Source organism: Culex quinquefasciatus, chromosome 3 (assembly GCF_015732765.1).
Source record: "Culex quinquefasciatus strain JHB chromosome 3, VPISU_Cqui_1.0_pri_paternal, whole genome shotgun sequence".
NCBI lineage: Eukaryota > Metazoa > Arthropoda > Insecta > Diptera > Culicidae > Culex > Culex quinquefasciatus.
This window is the reverse complement of record NC_051863.1, coordinates 184,773,463-184,797,154: the sequence shown is the minus strand read 5'-3', so window position 1 is coordinate 184,797,154 and position 23,692 is coordinate 184,773,463. Positions and strand designations below refer to the sequence as shown.

The window sequence follows — 23,692 nt, the reverse complement described above, 5'->3', positions numbered from 1 at the left end:
TGAATAGGATTCAACACAAATCCCATATTAAAAGGATTTTAGAACGAAGTTCGAATACCACATGCATACCAACATTTTGGTATTGAAAGAGTTATTTTATCAAATTATCAAAGATTGACATTATTTTTTTGAGTTTATCGATTTTGACGAAAAAGGCAAACACTGTTAAGTAAAATCCATTCTAAAATTTTAAATTTTTCACGTTTAACCTATTGTTTTTCTTAGCATTTTCAAATGTATCAGCATACTTTTAAGAATGTTAAACATCATTTCAAATAGATTTTTTATTGAATCACCATTATTTTATAATATTTTTATTTAAAATATCTTTAATATACCAATGTATGGTATTCCCTAATTTATAAAGATCATTAAATGACTTTTTGAGACCAAAATAAAATAGTTGGCTTTAATTTGGAGTAGATTTGCGTTTTTAAGTATGTAAGTAAGAAACAGTATGTCAAAATTCGACATTTTCCTAAAATTTGCCCAATAACAAAACAATACCAAAATTTGGTATAATACCAATGATTGGTATTAATTTACACTTTAGACATTTTTTCAAGGGCTCTCGAAAACCAAAACTTGGTATTGATACCATTGAATGGTATTATTTTGCATTTCCCTTGTTATTTACCCATGCTCGGGAAGTCTCCTAGCGAAGCGAAACGATTTGGTGTCTTCAGCAAAGTTGTAGGTATTGATGAGAACTATTTAAAAAAAATGTTACATGAATTTTATTTGCCGATTTTTATGATTTTCTATTTTTATAAAAAAAAATATATGTTTCAGGGGTCAAACCCGAAATTTTCTATCCCTAAAGAAGCTTGCAGATTTTTTTTTTCACACAGTTAAGATTTTTGGAAAAAAATGGAAATAAATGAAATATTAGTGAAAAAAATATTTTTATTTAGTTTTCAATGTAAAAAAAAATTGCAATCAAAAAGAATTTTACAGACTTTTTGATTAAGTGCACCGTTTTTACGATATAGTCACATCAAGTTTAACTTCAACTGAAAAATTCCCGTTTTTTAGGATAGTGTGCGTAATTGCCATTCCAAAACAAATCCAATATTATTGTCTAATTTGCATTAAAGATTGGACCTCTGGTTGCTTAAATACGAATAAAAGAACAATAAACAAGAAAATTTAGGTTTTTAAAAAAATTACACATTTCAAAAGTTTTTTTTTTAAAGGTCCAATAAGATATTGCGTTTCATATGTTTTTAGGATCTTTAAGAAAAACTTCAGATTTTTAAAAATTTGTGATCTTTTCGAAAAGAATATTTTGAAAATTTTAGAATCATGACTGGGCGCAATATTTAATGTTTGGTTTGGAAAAATGTGAATTTGATGAAAATTCAACATTTTCTGATAATATTTTACACATTTTTGACACAAAGCTTGTCAAAGCACTTATTGTTGACATTGTTTGAAATTGAACTGTGAAATTACTAAACTAAAACTTTTGGGTTAAAATTCTATTCAATGGGTGATTTCTGAATTGCAAAAAAAAAAAATATTACAATACTTGATTTTTATAGCACTCGTCCTATTTATCCAACTCGGTGAACCTGACTCGTGCTGAAAAATTCTTCTTTTTGCAACTTTTTACATTAATAACAATTTTGACTTCATTTTTTCTTATGTGAAATCAATTTACTTAAATCAAAGTACTTTATTGATATTTTGAAAAATTGTACCGTTTTCAAGCCATTTTTAAGTGACTTTTTTTAAATGCTTGGTTTGCCAAGAATTAATTTAATTTTTAAAATAAACAAAAAAAATCTGCGAGTCATTTTTTTTTTTGGTGTAGTCCTCATTCAACGTACTACTTTGCCGAAGGTATCAAATCAAACAAACAAATTCTCCAAGAGATTTATACAGTTTTTTTTTGTAATTTTTACATGCCATTTGCATAGAAAATTTAAAAAAGACTAACTGTGGCTTGCTTCTTTGGGCATACAGCAGGCACCCAAAAAGTTTCATCCAGATTAAAAAATGCAAAAAATAGATGGCAAAATGCCGAAATCTCAGAGTTACTAGAACTACTCAACAGCAATAAAACAATTCTATAAACGAAACAAACGTTTTAAGGATTTCATGGAATTACTTCATTGGCATTACCTCTTATCATTTTTTTCATAAATCTTTGGCAAACAGTTATCTAAATAATGTTTTCTTTTTTTTCAGATACACAGACAACTTTTCTCATAAAACGCAGCAACAATATTGACAAGTAAGTTTACTTTCTGACTGCAAGTGTGATCAGTTAATATTGCATGTTTCCTTCTCGTAATGCAATTTTATACGCAAATAAATAACATCCATGAAATATTATTTTTAACGTCGCAAAAAGCAATCCCATAGAATTATCCAATTAGCCACATTCTTCCCTTGCAAGTGACCAGAGAACATTACCCGGAGTCAGACAAGTCGATAAACACCGGGATAAAATCGCCCACTCAGAACGGTCAGAATGGTCATTGCAACAGCATTGCACACCTCCTTAACGATGGTCAGTTCTCTACCACCACCACCAGCCAAAGAGATTTCATAGCCCTCCGGGCAAACCAAACCAACCAACCGAGCCACCACGAGACAGCGTGGTTAATTCCAATAAATTGTTCCATATGACGGTTTACAAATTAATACCGTCATGCAAAACACTCGCTGCTCAAAAGTGGAATTTCCGGTTCTTTTCTCCGCGGATTTCGCGCGCGTGTTCAGATTTTGTGGTTGCTGTTGGCAATTGTCGCAAGAGTGCAATGACTTTGGCGTTCTGAGTAGCGACAACTTCTGAACGTGCCAGGTAGAGTTCTTGGTCAAGGTAGATTCTCGCAAACTGGTGTGAGTTATGTTCAGTAATTATTTTTTTTGTGTTATTTTTTCTTTTATTTTTGTAAAACAGCTGACTTAAGTATTTTCTACAATTTTCTTTCCCCCATTAAGAAGTAGAAAACCCGCAAGAAAAATGACATCATGCAAATGATTTAATTATTTCTCATAATGTTCGATGTCACGGGCTCTGGCATTTACAGACATTCTTCATCGTCAATTTTTCGCTCAACCGTTCGTCCTAAGAAGTAGAAGGCAGGCACTTGTTGAGCATGTTGGCATGAAGCTCTTTACCATAATAAATTGTCCACGACACCAGCGCCGCGAATCGACGTCGTCACGTGCAGAGACGTTTATGCTCACTTCTGCTCAACGAACTCACTTAAGATGAGGTGTGAGGGGGGCACTTGAACGCTTGAGCACTGAAATGTATGAGATTCAATTAAACTTTAAATCTACCAACTCCACTTCACCACCTGTTGGCGTTGTCATTGAGTCTATCTCTCTGCTTATTTGAGCGATTTCAGTTAACGTTATGAATTAATTATCTCTGTTTAGTTGAGAACTACGAGAGATGGATGGATATGTGCTGCACCTTAACCACTTGCACGTGCACGATTGTCGTTAGCCTCTGGTCCTGACAGGTTCAGCGACTGATGGAGTCGAGATCGTGTCTGGGATTTTATTAGACAAACATCGCTCAATCGCGCAGAAAACGGATCGTTTTTTATCCTTCACCCCTTGGCCTCGTGGTGTCGAGGTTGTTAGTTGGAAATAGTTTTAATTTTTTTAAGCTGAGAAATCAAATGTTTAATTCAAACAGGTACTCAAATAAATTATGTATAAAACATATAATTAATTTTAGCAAATGTTTTAATTTCTTACAAGCAATTTCTGATAAAATCATTTGTAAAATAGTAAATTACTTATACAGACATGCCTCGGTTTTGCACTGGCCCGGTTTTAATTCGTTCAGCTGCCTCGGTTAAGCACGGTCCAGTGCTTAACTGAAGCACAGAGCTTATGGGATTTTGGCTATATGGGAGACATTGGATTTAATCGTATGAAAAATTTGAAATCGGGATGATGTCAGCTATCCATCAAAATCATAATTTCATGAAAATTTTCACAAAAATACGTATTTTTCCTGTATTTTGAAAATGCAATGTTTTTCGAAAAATACTCAAACAAATTTTAATGCAATATGGGTATCAAATGATTGGATTTTTTTAAACATTTCGAATGTAAAATCATTTTTTTTTTTCAAAACACTCAAAAATTCTCACAAAAATACGTATTTTCAAAAAAATACTCAAAATTTCAGGTTTTACAAAATAGGTATCAAATGATCGAGATTTTTTCATATATTTCGAATGTAATAACAACATACTTTGAAAACACTCAAAATTTTCACAAAACTACGTATTTTCGAAAAAATACTCAAGATTTCAGTTTTTACAATAAAGGTATCAAACGATCGGGATTTTTTCAAACATTTCGTATGTTATAACAACATTTTTAGAAAAAAAAAACTCACAACAAAAACTACTTACAAATGCATGAAAAAAACCAGATCGTTTGCGAGCCATATTGTAAAAACAGAAATTTTCAGTTTTTTTCTGAAAATACGTGGTTTTGATAAAAAATTTGGGTACATTATTTTTAAACTTTCGAAATGTTTGTTGTAAAAATTTTGAGTATTTTCAAAAAAAATTGTAATTACATTAAAAATGTATGAAAAATCCCGATCGTTTGATACCCACATTATAAAAACGGAAATTTTGAGTATTTTTTTTGGAAAATAAGTAGTTTCGTGAAAACTTTGAGTATTTTCAAAAAATGCTGATATTACATTCGAAATGTGTGAAAAAATCCTGATCGTTTGATACCCACATTTTAAAATGTGAAATTTTTAGTATTTTTCAAAAATACGTAGTTTTGTGAAAATTTTGAAAATTTAAAAAAAAATTGTTATTACATTCGAACTGTTTGAAAAAATCCCGATCATTTTATACCCATGTACAAAAACTGAAATTTTGAGTAGTTTTTTCGAAAATACGTAGTTTTGTGAAAATTATGAGTGTTTTCAAAAAAATGATTTTATATTGGAAATGTATGAAAAAATTCCAATCATTTGATACCCATTTTGCAATAACAATAATTTTGAGTATTTTTTCGAGAAACAGCATTTCCAAAATACAGGAAAAATACGTATGTTTGTGAAAATTTTCATTAAATTATAATTTTAATGGATAGCTGAAATCATCCTGATTGTCTCCCATATAGCCAAAATCCCATAAGCTCTGTGCCTCGGTTATGAACGCCTCGGTTTTGCATCCCTCATATGCGGTGCTAAACCGAGGCATGTCTGTACAATAAAGCACACAAGAGAAACCCTACTTACTTCTATTCTAAATTTGTAATCCAAATTTTTCAAATATGTTTTTCGTTTTGCTTTTCCAGGCGTATTTCCTTTTCCTGTTTTTTTTTTTTTCATGATATTCGTCAAATAATTCCTATGTTTTTTTTATTAAACTTGATTCCTCTTAAAATTGAACTCGATTTTTTTAAATATTTAAAATCAAATGTTTTATAGGACTCAAAAAGTCATCTTTTAGTGAATTGTGGTGAAAAATCTGATTCCAGAGGTATGGATTTCAGGAAAAAATATTATTGAGAAGATCTAAAGTGCGGTAAAAGAAAGATAAATCAAATTTGCATTCGAAAAGTGCTTCATCGAATTCTTGATAAAGAGAATCTTTTTGGATTTATAACCACTTTTAGGTAATTACTTTCGGAAACTTTATCATGTTTTATTTGGTATATTATGCAAGGCTTTCTTGCCTCCTGAAAAACATGTATAGTAGAGAAAATTTCTTACAATTCTGAGACTTAGAAATCTCTGCGACTTTCAAAATTTATCAATAAGTTTCTGGAATAAGGATTCAGCTGTAGCTTTTATATTTTCGAAATTTTTGATTTGTTTCAGGTGACTAAAAAGTCATCTTCTGAGCCACAGTGAAATATCTGGTTATGGAGTTATGAATTTTCGAAAAAGTTGTTTGTTTTTTGGAAAATATCGAAATCATTTTTTACAGCAAAATCGAGTTTGTAATTCAAAAGTACTTAATAATTTTTTATTGATAATATGTACCGTTTTCAAGTTATAGTTAATTTTGGTATAAATTTTCGATATTTTTTTCGTTTAGAATATTTCTTGAAAGAAAAGCATCCCGAAGCATGAAACTTTGAATATCAGGCAATTAGTTAAGGAGATACAGCCTCACCAAGGATTTGAATCGATGAAAATGATTTTTCCAAAGTGTCACCTATTTATCTATTTTGATCTAATTTCCGAATGTAAATAAAAATGAAACTTTTACGACATTTGGTGTTGTTTTATTTTTTATTTTTTCGTTTATTAAACAAATTATAAAAAAAAATATTATTTTTTTCTGAGCTGTGAAATTAAGAAAACATTGCATTTTTAAACTTTTTCAAAATTTAAAATTCACAAATGTTTCATTTTCAAGCAAAAAAAAACAATTTTTTTGTTTTCTTCTGACTTTAGGACCAAGGTACACAAATTTTAAATTAAATGATTAAAATTTGTGGTTATGTTACACATGACCAACTTGACAAATCACTATGCAAAAAACTCTCAAAATGAAATCTGTTGTATTGATTCTTTATCATTGTATTATACTCTCTAAGTATGTTTCCGAAGTGATTGGGAAGGGCTAAGGCGTAAACTACGTCGACTCCAAATTACATATTAAAAAAAACCACCAATAGACAATGAAGTGACACACTTTAAAACACTTTTCAACATAATACAGCATAGATCTCCAGCAGACATCTGCAAGTCACTCGCATTCGAATCAAAAGTTCGATTGCATCTTAATTACATCTTATTAACTCGTCAATCCAATTTCCAACGCGTCGGATCTCGCATTGCAGTCACGCAATTTAAAAAAAACTAGCTAATAAAGTTACTTGCAGAAATTGAAAAAAAGCAACATAACCTCACCATTCATCGCAACAAACCCGCCGTAAAAATGGCAGCGCGCCCGCGCCGTATTTCGGCACTCTTTTATCGGCCGTAACCGATCTTTAATATCAATTGTGTTCAGTCAAAAAAAAAACCAAAACGAAGAAGTCAAAAAGATATAAAACTTTGCCTCGTCCGTCTAAATGGGTAAGCCGCCACCAACATCAAACACGCTCGAAACGAAATGATCGATGATTTTCGATGTTTTCGAGTTGGCCCCCCTGTGGAGGCAGCCAATTGGGGAAGATAATTCGTGAAAACTGCCACAGTTTATATATCTGTTTATGATTATTACGAGTATAGTGGTGGATCAATAAATGGAACCGGCTTGATTCACGAAAATGGAAGCACGAAACAATGAGGGGAAAGAAATGAATCAAAGTGGCTAGTTTAATAGGTTAGGTGTGAATTTTAATCATCATCATGCATGAGGGCTAACCTCACCTTCAGCATTGTAAACCTTGGCACGTTGCGACATTGATAGATCAAAGCGAAACGCAATAAGGTAAGCAACTGTCAAACTCAGGGTTGCCAAATGTTTTAACGATTGTTAGAATCTGTAAAACTTTTCATGCAAATGTTTAGTGCATGATGAAACAGCCTCAACCCAGCTCAATGCTCGACATAAGTTTGCTAATAGCGCAATGAAAAGTTCACGTGTTTCGCAAGGTCGCCTGAAACAGATTTTCCCACAGCATCCGACCTCATGCAGCCTTGACTGTGTACAGTCGCTTCTCGTATAGTTTGGTTGTATATGATTTAGCTTGAAAACAACCACAAGTCTTGACGATGACTTCAAAGATCGAGGCTTGACTGCAGTTCGACCTATTGTAGCAATGCTTTTTACCAGCAGTCACCTGCTGCAGATTGACTTGCCCCCACGTTTTGAACACTTTATTAGACGACTATGGCTATCGCGACTTCTAGTCTAGGTTAGTAGGAACAAAATCGCACCGAGTTGAGCTGCAAAAAGACCTTTTCCGAGACACCCTTTTATAGTACTCCGAACAACAGCACAAAATGCTTGGTGCTTGTTGCGCGAACTCCGAGCTAAAAATACCTTCAACTCGTTGGATGTCGTGTTCTCGCGAAGGGAGATCAATCATCTAGATCGCAAACTTGGGATTTTATTTTTCAGGTGGAACTGCTGTGGCAAGATTTGACAGTCAGCTTGGGAAGGTGGCGAGAAAAATTGCTTGTAATTTATGCTAAGATATCGTAACATAATCAGCATGTGGTAATGGATGAGTTAACATTAGAATTAAGTTTGGTGTTCAAACAACCTGTTATTTGACATTTTAAAATGTAAGAAAAAAAGTCTTCTAACATTGCTTTGCACCTGTTTGGCGAACATAAACAAAAAACCGGTCGCACGATCATAATCGCCCATTAAACCAATCCAATCAATTCCGCCAATCAAGTGATCCCCATACAGAAGATAGATCCAATATCAAACCGCCAGAAGCGGGAAACTGAGAATCAATCAAAGCCATTTCCCGCCATCTCCCAGCCAATCTCGATGCTTGAAAGTGGTCTATGCTACAACTTAACAGCCAGCATAAAAAAACTTGACTTGCAGCAGCAAGTTGCAAGAAGAGAAAAAAAAATCTTCAAACCGTCTGTAATTGCGTCCGGAAGTAATCATATTGTGCCATAGAGAGCGCAATTTACAGACTGGTTGGCTATCGCGCGCAAAAAAACTCGACGCGTAAGACTTTAGGCGCAACTCTAAAACCGGCTTAGCGCAGCGCTAATCTCACTCGCCCTCACCCTGGTGGTGCCGTAAACGACGATTTAGAGGATTTATTGCCGCCTGGACTGCGTTGTTGTTGTTGTTTTTTTTTTTTGCGCTCCAGCCAAAACAGAAACAATCGATGTAAACAAGATCGAAACGGATTTAAACTTAATGATCGCCGGCCATTAAAAAACGTGAGCGCGCCCGATTTGAGGCGCGCAGGTTGACGCTTAACGCAAGCAGATTAGAGGGGTGCACGGTTTTACGTGATCCGAATTGAATTGGCTCGTGCGTGCACGGATTGTCAGTTGCAGCGAACGATTGCACGGTGAAAAATTTGCGGAATTTGTATGCAAGGTGTGCATTTTATACCACGCTTTTCAAGAAGTCTAGAGGACCATTAAAATCGTCAAATTTAGTGTAATTTTAATCGTCTCTCCCGGTGCTACATTTGGTGTGGTAATACCACGTTTAATTGCAACCGTAGTCCTGCAGCCGGCCACACACAGGTGTGAAACTGGACGTTAACACCGGCTGGAATTGGCACTAGGAAAAAACAAGTTTGGTCGTGTGACTGTTGGTTGACGTGTTGCAAAAAAACAATCACAGTTAATTTACTAGTCGTGTTGGTTTGATTTAACAGGAGTGCTTGTGGTCATTCAACTCATTATCTTATGTCAATTTAGTGCGATTGATGGAGGTTTATATGTGAGTAATGTTGAGAAAGCAACATTAGTTTTTCTATAAAAGTCTCCATACAATTTATTGGGCTATTCATAAGCAGTTCTCCCAGAATTCCGGAAATGGATTATACAATATTTTTTTGATTTGGCTCAAACTTTTTGGCGGCCTTCCCTATGATTGAAAGCTTTGAAAGACATCATTCCCAATCGGCCATTTGGTGGCAATGTTTGTTTATAAAAAAAAACAACATTCAAATCTTGATTCAGAATGTTTCAATCAAAAAGAGATTTTCTTTTTGTTGTTTCTAGAAGAATATTAAATATAGTGATTATTATTTAAATTCAATTAACTATTTCTGGACCCATCAAAACCATCATTGACAGGCATTGCCCCAAAAGCACGGGTATGAATCTTCAAGCAATTTCAATATGGCGACTTGTATCAGAAGAAAGTGAATCATTTTCGCTAGTTCTCACTGTTCTGTGTTCTGCGTGCACGTCCGCAAACATAGACCACACACATACTAACACAAAGCGCCACCAAGAGGCAAAAGGTGATTACGAATATTTTTGACACTTTCGTTAAAAATATGCGGTTTTGCAAAAACAAATAACAAAACCAACTTTTAAGTGTAGTTCGACTGTCAAACTTGTAATTCGTTGCTGATTTGTTTGAAAATTTGTTAAAAATAATAAGTTTTTTTGCAGCACCCATTTTAAACGGACATTTCTGTTGTCACCTTCTGGTTCCTTGGATTGGCCATGGATAATTTCACAGTGTAATAAACAGGGCAGCTACCACCACGTGGCGCCACTGTTCCGAATGAGAAAATGATACAGGTTTTTCAGACGAGTTTCAATCCCGTGCCAAATGTGAAGGACACCATCACAAGACACCTTAAGAAGCCATTTTGTGTCATTGGTTTTTTTAAGAAAAAGAAATTTTACCCAAACATTTATTTTGACTGCAGTTAATTTTATAGAAAATTTAATTTCGAAAAGATACAGAAAAAATACCGTAAAACGGGGTGACTTCGATAGGTTTGAGGTTTTTTCGCATAATGAAAAGTAGAAATAAAATACGTACGAAATTGTATGGAATCATATTGACCGGGGTAGAGAAAGGTTCAAGGAACTTCTAGAAGAAGTTTTCATTAACTTTTGAAAAGTTTTAAAAGTTAGTTAACTATGATTAAAAAACGTTGATGAAGAGCATTATTTTCATATTCTCAAAGTATCATGATCTTCTCAATTAACATGATTTCAAATCGGAAAACAGAATGCATTTTCGGATTGTTCAGAAAATTCTCCACTAGAGAAGGTAAACGAAGTTAGTAAATAATAAAAAATGTGTTTTTGAAACATAATTAAATAAAATTTCCAAATTTTCAGCATTTTCAGTAGGCCAAAAATCCCTGTTTCTATGTCTTTTGATAAGTCTTTATCAATACTTACAACTTTGCTGAAGACTGCAACTTGTATGGGTGAATCTTTATGAACATAGAAAAGGCTTCTACAAAGTCTGAGCAAAGTATTTAAAAAAACACAAATTAAGCATAAGCATAAGCATAGGTGCCCACCCGCAGTTGCAACTCCGTTATTGACCAGGACCTCCAGAAGTTACATCCACGAGCCGTGGAAGATGAGTGGGAGCTATCTTTCCTCGCTTCGCAACTTCTCAACGGCCCCTATCATGCTGATCAATACCGGCGCTGGCCACGACCAGTGGTAGGGTCACGGAGAAGTGGATGGGAATGTTAGTCCGATACTTGAGTGATAGAGACCGCCCAATCGACTGCATCTCCGCCAAAGTATCACATGAGTTTTGAGGGGGTTAGTAGATGGGTATGAGGTCAGGATTCACGAGTGGCAGTGATGTGACCATGAGCATTTTGTTTATCGGTTGAAATTTTAAATCTTAGGCAGCCGGCTGCTGAAAGATAGATAATTGATTATTTAAAAAGTTTTTTTTTTAATCGAACGCGTGCCAGCCGAGCAGTAGTGCTATGGGCTGGACTTATCAGTATATTTTTACTATTCTTACAATTTAGATAACGCGAGCAAATTTCAAAAATAGTAAATAAATGACGCTAATCTTTTCATAAAATCGATAGTTTGATGAGTTTATACTGAAACTGCCAGTTAGAATAATTTTTTACGATCATTTACGACGAAAATTATCGCAAAAAAACAGGACTGTGCGTCCCCAGAAGCACCGCACTTATGATGGCATTATTCATTTATTATGACCAATCACCCCATGTACACAAACAGCGACACAAAAGAGACGAAAATTATCACGAAAAAACAGGACTGCGCGTCCCCAGAAGCACTACACTTATCCAAAGTATTATTAAAACACAAAATATATAAAAAAAAACTATAAATCGGCCGATTTCTTACCAATAATTTATAAATAAAAAACATGCATAACATTTTAAAACGTCCAAAATAAGTTTTTTAGACATTATTAAATATTATGCTTGATCTTTTTCAAATTATTTCTATTAATTTTACGTGTAATTATAACCTACTGGAATATGGTTTGAGTTTAGATTCAGTCGCCAGCCAGCGACAAGTTAAGACGTATTTTGCTCGTGTTGTCATCTCGCGTGCTTGGAAGTTTTTGACAGATGGAGGTGGAGGAATCCTCCGAGGAGGAAGATTTTCATCCCGTCCGCGGGAATCGGAAGCGGAAGAAGTCCAGCGAGGTCACTGGAATCGGCATCGAAGGAGAAAAAGTTGAGAAGACCCTGCTCAACAACAACAAGTTCAGCCCGCTAGCGGATAACAAAAACAACAACAATGCCAGCCCAGCAGGAGGAGGGGACGCCCCGGTGGTTCCACCACCCGGCCAGTTGGCAGGTAAACAAAAGCAACCACCTTTGGTGGTGAAGAACACCACGGACCTTTACAAGCTCGTGGCGATAGTGGAAAATTGTAAATTAGGTTTCAAACCGATTTACAAACTAACCCGATTTAGAACCAAGGTGACCTGCTTCTCTGTCAAAGATTTTGACAAGTTGCAAGAGCTACTCAAGAAGAAGAAAGTGGAATTCTACACCCACGAACGGCGGAGCGAACGAAATCATCGGGTGGTTCTTCGTGGTTTTCCTGATGAACTGAAACCGGACGAGGTCAAGTACCTTCTGAAGAGGGATCTCAAGCTGGACGCGCTGGAGGTGCATATCATCAAGCGGAAGGAAAAGTCCACCGTGGACGAAACTCCATACATTGTGGTCTTCCCCAAGGGATTCACCAATCTGAAGAAACTTTCTGCAATGAAAGTTGTGGCAAGCACTATCATCCGGTGGGAGGCCTACCGGAACAAGCGGCCGAATGTGACCCAGTGCAGGAACTGCTTGCAGCTGGGTCATGGAACCAGGAACTGTCACCTGAAAGGCAGGTGCAACAACTGTGGGGGTCCCCACAAGACGGACGAGTGCAAAGTCCAAAAAGCCGAGCCGAAGCGGTGTGCCAACTGCTCTGGAGCCCACGAAGCCACGAACCGCAGCTGCCCCAAGCGTGCGGACTTTATCCGGAGGCGCCAGCAGGCGTCGAACCCGAAACCGCCGGCGAGGAAGGCGGAGAAGCAGAGTCCAGCAGTTCCGGCGTTTACGCCGGCGGAGTTCCCTCCGCTGCCGGGCGCAGTTCCGGACGGAAAATCCCAGGATCGCCCTCGTCCCGCAGGAAGCAGCCAAGGTGGCCCCCGAGACGGTGGAGCCACGGAGAAGGAAGCCGGGGAGGTACTCTACAGTTCGGCTGAGCTGTGGGGGATTTTCTCCGAGTACATCGGCAGGTTCAAGACCTGCAAGACCCGCTTGGACCAAGTAACCCTCGTTTGTTACATGATCTCCAAGTATGGAATTTAAGGAGCTTTTTTTTTTTGTTTTTATATATTGTTTTACTGATCCTCGGTCCCAACCTGGTCACAGCACCTAAAAGGACCTAATAAAAATAAGCTGAGAAAAAAAAAATATGGTTTGAGTTTCATGTTTTGTCGATTTAATTTGATTCGTGTTTATACATTTTGCATCATTTGTTTGTCCATATAATTTTCCATACAATTTTGACAGCTGTCCATACAAAAATGATGTATGAAAATTCAAAAATCTGTAGCTTTTGAAGAAATTTTTTGATCGATTTGGTGTCTTGATCAATGTTGTAGGTATGGATAAGGAAAAAAAAACGAAACTATTGGCACTACGCCCCCCGGGGCATGGCCTTCCTCTAACGTGGGATTTCTGCTCCAGCGCCTCTGACGAGACAGGAGAAACCGGGACCGACGTTTTACTTCACCATCCGATAGAAGCTCAGTGGATAAGGCGGGAATCGTCTCATAGCATCATCACCCGCGTCTCATAGCATCATCGGGATCGGCAGCCGAAGCCGCTACCCCTGCGCCACGAGACCCACCTGGATAAGGATTACACTGAAAAAAATGATACACGGTAAAAAATTGGTGATTTTTAATTTAACTTTTTGTCACTAAAACTTGATTTGCATTTGCAGTTCAAGAAAGAAATACATAGAGATTTTTCTCAGCTTTTCAAAAATATTTTGTTCAAATGTGGGCAAACATGTGCACTTATTTAAAAAAATGAAAAACTGTGACTATTTTCAAAAAAGTCACCTAAAAATGGCTATAACTTGAAAACGGTGCACTTAAGCACCACATGACTTTAAACGCTGTTTGTTACCTCCAAAAAAACTAAGCTTAACCAATCCTTAAAACCCCCATCAAATATCTAGTTCACCTAGTGAGACTGATGATGGCCAAAACACTGAAACAATGTAACTTTATTACCGGTTTCCAATTCAGCCCAAGACACGTGCCTTCAAGAGTGGATCGCGTTAAGTGGAACCACTGCCCGCGGAGGTGCGCGAGTGAAATTGCTTCCGATTACAAGCCGATAACTGGGCGGTTTGGTTTGCAGACCCACAACACGTGGGGTCTTTTCTCCGAAAGCTTCACGCCGCGAATGAAATTGGCTAATCTTGGACCTTCTTTTTTGCGCGCGCACGTAGCCACTCACTTTTGTTTTGTTTTTCCTGTGGTTTGGTTGTTACAGATTTGAACTCCCTGAAAGAGGAGCGTCCTCAGCTCGTTGGACGGCTCAATCAGTTTGTTTACCTGCGGTGCGCGAACATAGGTTTAAAGTTGATGATGTAATTTCCAGTAGTTAGGACGGACAACCGTTTAACGCTCGTTTTTGGTGATTATATAGAGTTGTTGAGTGGGACTTGGCGATTGTTCTGATGCGTTTGTTTGGTTTTGTATTTTTGCCATTACAAGCAGATGATTGTTAGGTGGAAAGGCAGCTTCGTTGAGTGACATCTGGGAAGGGGTACATCTTTTATGTCAGAAAAAAGGTGTAATTTTACCTCTGGAAATGTGTAATTTTACCACTTTTCTGGTGTAATGTCACTTTTTCAGTCTAAATTGAGGTAAAATTACATCATAAAAGAGGTAATATTCAACCATCCAAAATTAAAGCTTCCAAATTTACATTATTTTTTTCTGTGTACTGAAGTGAGTTTTTCCTAATGAGGCTAGGAGGAATTTGCAGTGTTGAACCAGTTGTTACTAGGAGATACCGTTGAAGATACCGTGGAGAATTTCCCTTATCCCCTTAAAAAAGTGAAGCATCAACACTTCCCATCTTCCGGAGCTCTTTCCTTGCCCCTAGTGCGCGTTGGAGATGGGTTGCTTTTATTTCGCTTATATTACATCTGGGAAGGGGTACATCTTTTATGTCAGAAAAAGGTGTAATTTTACCTCTAGAAATGTGTAATTTTACCACTTTTCTGGTGTTATGTCACTTTTTCAGTCTAAATTGAGGTAAAATTACATCATAAAAGAGGTAATATTCAACCTTCCAAAATTACAGCTTCCAAAATGACATTATTTTTTACTGTGTAGTTGAGGAGTCCTCAATAAATACAACTTTCATTTCCAACAGAACTTTACCGTATCATAAAATTGACAACAAGTTAAGCCAACATGGCGAGTATATTTAACGGTACGCCAGCATTAACACAGGTGACGATAAGTTTAGGTCACCTGCGGCGGCATTGCTCACCGACAGATGTGTTCGGCCTGTTCGCATTTAGCAGCATCACTTAGGCAAATGATCAATATTAGCATAACGTGTCCCGTCGCCAAAGCGCTAGAAATAGCGGCTCAGCGGACATACTTAGTAGTAGCAGGCACTGATGGCAGAATAATGGCCAACGGCCCTCATCTTGACTCGACTCCTCCGCCACGCGGTCGAGTGCCTGGTCAAGTGCCAATATTCCACGCTGAATCGCTAAAAAAGTAGCAAGACCATACAAAGCAAATATTAAGCCGCCGCCACCACCGTCAACAGGTCGGAGTGTCATGAATATTAAATTTTAAGTAGGTTTTTTCTTTCTGCAGTCTTCTCAACTCGCCAACTTCATTTACATTTTCGAGTGAATCAACGGGCCTAAACGGCGGCCCCGGTCTGTGTTTACCCACCGACTTATCGAAAGGTTCTCACATGACGAGGGGTCAGGCTTAACCTTTCCATTCATCGAATGCAAGCTAATGAAGAAAAAAAAGTGCTGAGAAGTAAAAGCTTCTGCCAATACGATGAAGGAATTTCCCAGCTCGGCCCCACCGGAAGAGTGACCCCCGCTCACTCGGGATGACGTAATCCGGCCAAGGTTTGGTGGTTTGGTTTTTCGACCAGAGATATGAGTAAACTCTGTTCTGGCAGTTTTGCTGCCACAGTCCGGGCCGATGAACGAGTCCATATTACTCATGCATCATAAATTTTGGTTTTAAAATCATTAAAAATGCGCAGCGCAGAGTGTGACATTTCATGTTTTATGCATCTGGATTTAGTGTTTCTGCTTGTTTGATGATGTTATGATGGCTTCAATCATAACACACTGTCATAAATCAATTTGGGAATGATTAGGTTATTCTAATAATTGAGTTGTTCAAATTGCCTATATCAAATAAAAAAAACTAACTTAATCCACCTATGTGGTTGGAGCCTTCCTCACAACAATGGCTGTACACAAGTTTCATCTATTTTTTATATCCGGCTTCCAAAAAGTATATCGCTATCACTTAAGTGGCCATGTCTCGAGACAGGGTTGCCAGATCTTCGATGTTTTGCACTCGTTGGAAAGGTCTTTTGGTAACCTAACCAACAATGGGTCGGATGATGGACCCGGACATAGTTTACATACATTTAAGTGAGATCCGGCTTCAAAAAAGTACATCAATATCACTTAAGGGGCCATATCTCGAGACAGGGTTGCCAGATCTTCAATGTTTTAGACTCGTTGGAAAGGTCTTTTGATAATCTAACCAACGATGGGTCGGATGATGGACCCGAACATAGTTTACATACATTTAAGTGAGATCCGGCTTCAAAAAAGTACATCAATATCACTTAAGTGGCCATATCTCGAGACAGGGTTGCCAGATCTTCAATGTTTTGCACTCGTTGGAAAGGTCTTTTGATAACCTAACCAACAATAGGTCGGATAGTGGATCCGGACATAGTTTACATACATTTAAGTGAGATCCGGCTTCAAAAAAGTACATCAATATCACTTAAGGGGCCATATCTCGAGACAGGGTTGCCAGATCTTCAATGTTTTAGACTCGTTGGAAAGGTCTTTTGATAACCTTATCAACAATGGATCGGATGATGGATCCGGACATAGTTTACATACATTTAAGTGAGATCCGGCTTCAAAAAAGTACATCAATATCACTTAAGTGGCCATATCTCGAGACAGGGTTGCCAGATCTTCAATGTTTTGGACTCGTTGGAAAGGTCTTTTGATAACCTAACCAACAATAGGTCGGATAGTGGATCCGGACATAGTTTACATACATTTAAGTGAGATCCGGCTTCAAAAAAGTACATCAATATCACTTAAGGGGCCATATCTCGAGACAGGGTTGCCAGATCTTCAATGTTTTAGACTCGTTGGAAAGGTCTTTTGATAACCTTATCAACGATGGGTCGGATGATGGACCCGGACATAGTTTACATACAGTTATGTGAGATCCAAATATATGTGAAAACACATTTTTATACATAACTTTTGAACTACTTATCGAAACTCCAATCTGTATAAAACTCGATCTATGGGACCTTAAACCAAGTCGAATGCAACAAGTTCGGGTCAAATCGGTTCAGCCAGTGCCGAGAAACATGAGCTAGTTTGTTGGTCACATACATACATACACACACACATACACACACACATACACACAGACATTTGTTCAGTTTTCGATTCTGAGTCGATATGTATACATGAAGGTGGGTCTACGACGTTTTTATACGAAGTTCATTTTTAGAGCAGGATTATAGCCTTACCTCAGTGAGGAAGGCAAAATAGAGACAATATGAGTGTTCGAAAATCTGTATCTTGAAAAAGAATGTTCATATTGATTTGGTGTCCTCGGCAAAGATGTAGGTTATGGTTAGAACATTACGCTTCGCTTGAAGACGGTGCACCCATACAAGTCTCCATACAATTTTGGCTGCTGTCCATACAAAAATGGTATGTAAACAGCTGTAACTTTTGACCGAATTTTCTGATCAATTTGGTGTCCGGCAAAGTTGTAGGTATTCTTGAGGACTTTTGAGAAAAAATAGGTACACGGAAAAAAAATTGCAGATTTTTAATAAACTTTTTTTAACGAAAACAAAATTTCTCAAAATATGTATTTTTTGATTTTCGAGATTTTTGAGCCATAGAGAAACATCGTCAAAAAATCTGCCGCCGAGTTATGAATTTTTGAAAAAATAGTGATTTTTCGAAAAAATCGGAGATTCATGCAAAAACAAGTTTGACATAATTTTTTAATGCAAAATTGAATATGCAATCAAAAAGTACTTTCCAGATTTTTTGAAAAAGGGCTCCGTTTTCAAGATATAGCCACCGAAATATTGATTTTAGCGAAATATTTGCAGTTTTTCAATTTAAAAAAAATCACCATGCGTAACCATTTCTAAAATTTTTTTTTTTTTTTTTTGAAAAGTTCAGAAAATTTGCTATAAAATTGTCTCAGAGACATTGAAGATTGGACCTAGGGTTGCTGAGATAGAACTGCTTTAAGAAAAAGAAACACGAAAATTGAAGTTTTACGGTATCTCAGCAACTAATGGTTCGATTTGCAATGTTAAAACATGAAACATTCGTGAAATTTTCCAAAGTAAAAAATACAAATAAAATCCATTTCCGGTTTTGGTAGAGAATTGCTCAAAAGTCAATTGAAAAATAAGGCTTATCATTTGAAACTTAGAAAATCTAATTTTTCACAAAGTTTAAACTTTTAAAAGCTGAATCTCAGCAACCAGATCAACAAAGTCTCGATATAAATATTGTTTGAAGTTATCTAGCAAATTGTAGTTTTTTATTTGTATTTAATAAAAAATGTTTTGTATTTCAATCAAAAGGTGCATGTTTTTCGATTTTCAAAAAAAATAATTGTGGGATCACACATCAGAAATAGACCCAGCAGTATTTTTATGAATTTTACAATATCTTGATTTTTTACAGTGCCGTAACTGCTACTATGTATAAAGCATTTTGTTATACTTTATGTTAAAAAAATAAGCCTTCAAATTTAAAAGTTGGCTTTGTTTTTCTTTTTCATTGCCACAATTTCAACCAAATCAAAAAATACAAAATTAAATAATCAGGAAAAAATGCGAAATTCTACAGAATTGCTTTAAGTAAATTCAAAAAGATTGTTTCTTTAGCACGACGAGTGTAGAAAAAACCGAGGGGAATGAGAAAAAAATTAAAACTATTTTGTTCTCATCAAAATAACATAACATAATACAGACTGGTTCTTTATTCTAACAACGAACAAAAAAGCCCTGTCAAAATTATTCGAAACAAAAATACCTGTAAACAGCTCCACTAATTTTTCGCCAATTCATTCAGCACACTTGAAGAATGTTCTCATCGAACATCACAAGCCATTCTTTAACTCTCTAAAAAAATCAAGACAAATATTTACCATTCTGTTTAGTCATGTCTCGAGACCGCTCTCCAAACAAGCCAAGCTCCAAAAATTACATCACCCTGTTCCGATCCTATCGTTGCTCGCAAATCAAACAAAATATCACCTTAAAAAGGCAAAAAAAGATGCGAGATTCCAAAAAAAACGAAACGAATCTTCAACCCATTGACCGCCATTTATTTGCTAAAATATGAGTTTGTGTGCGTATATTTTGACCGAAGCTTTGAAGGTCCACCAGAAGAAGATCTCTTCTAATCTTGTATGCAAAGCAAAAATGAGAAGAAGGCTCGGTCAGAAACTTGAGGATTTCATCACACCAGACCCAGCATAGCCAACGCAATCTTTCGAAGCTAGTCTCAAACGGTTTTCGACAGCGGTCGGTCGTGATCCGGTGTGGTGGCATTTATTAAGTGACGTTTAAGTTTAAGCGCAAAAACAAACTTACCGCCGATTTGTGTGGCGGTGCAGAGAGGTAAGAGAGTGTTGCAAACATTTTGATTCGCGCGCCAAATGCGCCAACTTTCGCACGCTTAGAACAAACGGGTTCATCGGGTCTCATCAGTGTCAACCGTTTAAGCGTCAACCAATCTGCGTCCCATCAGCACCAGGCCTGGGATCGGGCCAGTCCGATATACCGCCAGCATGGGGGGAAGGGGCAAATGTTAATTGAATTTTGCGAATTATGTCTGTAGCCTTCAGACGGACGCAACGTGATGAGATGAGGTGCCACTGTGAAAAATTAGAGAGAGATCGAAATAATAGGTTAAACCGATTCAAAAACCTAAAAAAATAGATAATGCATTTTGATTTTCTTCAAGGATCAAAACATATCTAATCAAATCTAATCTAATCTAATCAGACCCTAGCTCAGCCAATCTTTCGAAGGGATCCTGGAGATTGCCTTAGGATAGATGACGCCTAGCACTCTTCTTGTCATTTATTAACATTTGTAGTGCGCCATTGCATTGAAATGCATTGCATAAAGCCGTATCGCAGAGATGATTCGTAATTGGGTTGAGTTTGAGCACTGAGTGTTCGCACAACAACACAATTCTGAATCGACAGGGGAGGAAGAAGCGTGGGGACAAACCACCATACGCTCCGAGATTTTTGGATGTATTTGTTGGGAGCACCATGCTAAGAAGGTTTGGTACTCCGGGACCCTCTGTATTTCCACGAATGCCCTGGACACTACTTGCTCGCTCTCTGTAACAGTATTCCTAATTCCAGTCCACACTCATCAAGTCGTCATGGCCTAGTGGTTAGCATTTTTGCTTACCAATCCAAAGGACGGCGGATCGAACCCCGCCTCGAGCGACTTAGATTTTTCGTTCATATTCATCATTTCAAATTTATGTGTTCTTAACTTTCTCGTTGGGAGCAGATGGGCATCGAACCCAGAACCATTCGCTTACAAAGCGAACACCGTAACCAGTCAGCCACGACCACTCCCCTTTCTTCAAGGATCAAAAAAAAAATATTTCATTAAATTTTGAAACAATCGTAACAATATTATTTATTCATAACATTGAAAAAATAACAATTTTTAAAAAATATTCAAATTGAAATTACATGACATGGTTTTAAGATGATTTTTTTATGCATTTTATACCAATTAGTTTTCAAAATATCTAAGCATTGACGAAATCAAACATTTTTAAACAGACTCAAATATTCTAATTTTAATGTTTTTGGAATAAATATGTTTTTTGTCCTCTGATCTTGCGGACAAAAATCATTACAAAACAATTGCTTTTTTAAATTATATAACTTTCAATGTTAAACTTTTAAGCTTCTATTGCCATGTTTTCTTTATTTCATTTTATTTTATGTTTTGTTTTCCTGCATAAAATTTTTAAGAAGTGTGAAACTGAATTTAAAATTTCAAGCCAATTATTAAAAATATTTGAACAAAAACTAATCATAATTTATAATACTTCATGACAGCAATGCGGCAAAATATCTTCAAATTCATGAAAATGAACCAGATTGAGATTGATACTAATCTTTTATAGGGGAACTATACCCTTTCTCAGCCTATTTCTATCATCGGCCTATCAGCACATTGCTCATGAATTACAGCTTAAATAAAATGTTTTTGTCTGTTCCAAAGTAATAAATAGCTCAAATAAAATTGAGCAAGCAACTCCTCATTGTTGATACACCTGAAAATGTTGATTTAATAGCGGAAAACGGCAAAAGTGATGAGAATTGGTAGAACGGCTTAGTGGTCTTTATTTTCATTTATTTATTTTCGAGTCAAGATAGTGCAACTTTATTAAAATTGGAACGAAATGTGTCGTGAATTTCCTATGCAGATAGGACCTTTTCAAAATTTAATCTAGAATTATAAATAGGGGAGAGTGGGGAGACTTGATCCCCTTTTTTTGTATCGCACATAACTCTGTCAATTTCTCACAAAACTATAAACTTTTTGCATGAATTGAAAGCTTAAACATTCATCTATGTTTGGCTAATAAGGGTATTTCATCAGATGAACTCTTCGAGTCATGCCAAGCGTTTTAAAAAAATATTTTAAACCGGCATTTTAAAAATGTTAGGGGTAACTTGATCCCCCTTTCAACATTTTGATGAAATCTTAAGCAAAATGTTTCTTATTCATCCAAACTTTAAATTTTCTATAAATTACAGCAATTTCACATAAAACCTGTACGTTTGTGTTCAAAATATAACAAGTTTAGTATGTAAAATATTTAAAAACCATAAATATTATTTTTTAGACCAAAATTAAGCATGTTTACAAAAGCTGGAAATTTTTGTTTACAAAACTTTTGAAAAAAGGTTCAAACTACAGTAAGTTATGTACAACTATACTAAAGGAAACAATGAATGAAAACCTAGCCCAATTAATTAATCTTGAGGCTGATTCCAGTGACTGTAAAAATGCAGGGATCAAGTCTCCCAAAACACACTTTTTTAAACAATTGATTGTAAAAATAGTATGACGATAAATTGAACATCAAATGCGTAAGGGTTTTGGAGTTGATAAGTTTATCAAACAATTCATATATAAAAAATATTTTTTTGAATAATTTTTAAGTGTTTTCTATGCATATCAAAAAAAAGATCTCTTTTAAGTTTTTTGCAGTTTTTAGTTAATTTCACACAACTTTCTAGAACAAAGCTAATTGTTTTACCCACATGCTTACGAGATACAGGCTTGGGATCAAGTGTCCCCGGGGATCAAGTCTCCCCACTCTCCTCTAAGTTTAAATAATCAAGTTTAAAAAAATCTCTTTAATATGTTTTTCACAAAGGGTAAAATATACAACAACAACATTTAAAAAAAATATATTTTTTGGGAACCATAGAAGCATATTTTGAGCCATTGAGAAATATGGAAAAAAAATCACAAAGATACAATTTTATGAAAAAAAGAAAACATCGCTACTTTTCAATAATTTTGAAAAAGCACTCCAAAAATTCAAAATCATGTATAAATGGAAAACAAAATTTTCAATTCCAAATGTACTTAATTTTTTTCGAGAAAAATCTATATTTTTAAGTTTAGCCTTAAAGAGGATCTAAGGTAAAAATTTGAATATTTGTTGTTTTTCTATGTTGTTCATATTGTCCATTTCTTTTAAATATTTTTTTCGAATGGCTGAAAGAATTTTTACAATTTCTTTATTTGGCCCAGGAAATCGAACAAATAATTTTTGCGATTAGCAAGCTTTACAAATAAATTAGAATCAGCAAAAAAAAACTTTGAAAAATTAGCCATATTTTTTAAACGGGCAAAATTTGTGTTTGCCCTCAAGATCACATATAACTTTGCTAAAAACAATTCTTGGACAATTCTTGGAAATTTTCATTTTTGAATAAGTTATAGATGACAAAAATGCCATCTTTTGAGCTATGGCACAAGTTGGTTCAAATTCATTTGGCAGTGTTGTCAGTTTTTTTAAAGAATCATGATTTAAAAAAAAAAGTTGATAAAAGTGAAGCAAAATTAAATAAATATTTTTCAAAGTTTTTTTGAAAACATCGTAAAATTTGCAACAAATTTGTTTCAATTAAAGCTTAGTTTCTAATTTAAAGAGTAAGATACAACTTCTGAAAGAAAAGCAAACAGAAGAAATAGCGTCAAGTTTTTGAAAGACGATAACTCAGCCAACATGATTTCAATGTCAAAAAAATTATAGCATCGTGAAATTTCTCGTTGTTTCGAAAAATTTGTGTTGCTCAAAAATTTCAAATCAGCCTCAATATTTTAAAAGGGCTAAAATAATACTCATTATTGTTATATATTTGAAAATATTTTAAAATTTGCAAAATATTATTGAACTTATATTTTATAGTTTTACGGTTTTTTTTTTCAGAATTATAATATTGAC

The 23,692-nt window shown here is 35.8% G+C and overlaps 1 protein-coding gene across 1 annotated transcript in view; it reads left to right on the top strand.

Annotated features, from left to right (window-relative positions):
- The window catches only part of LOC6046570 (putative uncharacterized protein DDB_G0277255), a 114,703-nt gene that overhangs the window by 48,207 nt on the left and 42,804 nt on the right, over positions 1 to 23,692 (top strand). Inside the window, exon 2 of the mRNA XM_038262857.1 lies at positions 2,194 to 2,239. The gene's annotated coding sequence lies outside the window, so the exon portion shown is untranslated. The remainder of the gene's footprint in view (positions 1 to 2,193; positions 2,240 to 23,692) is intronic.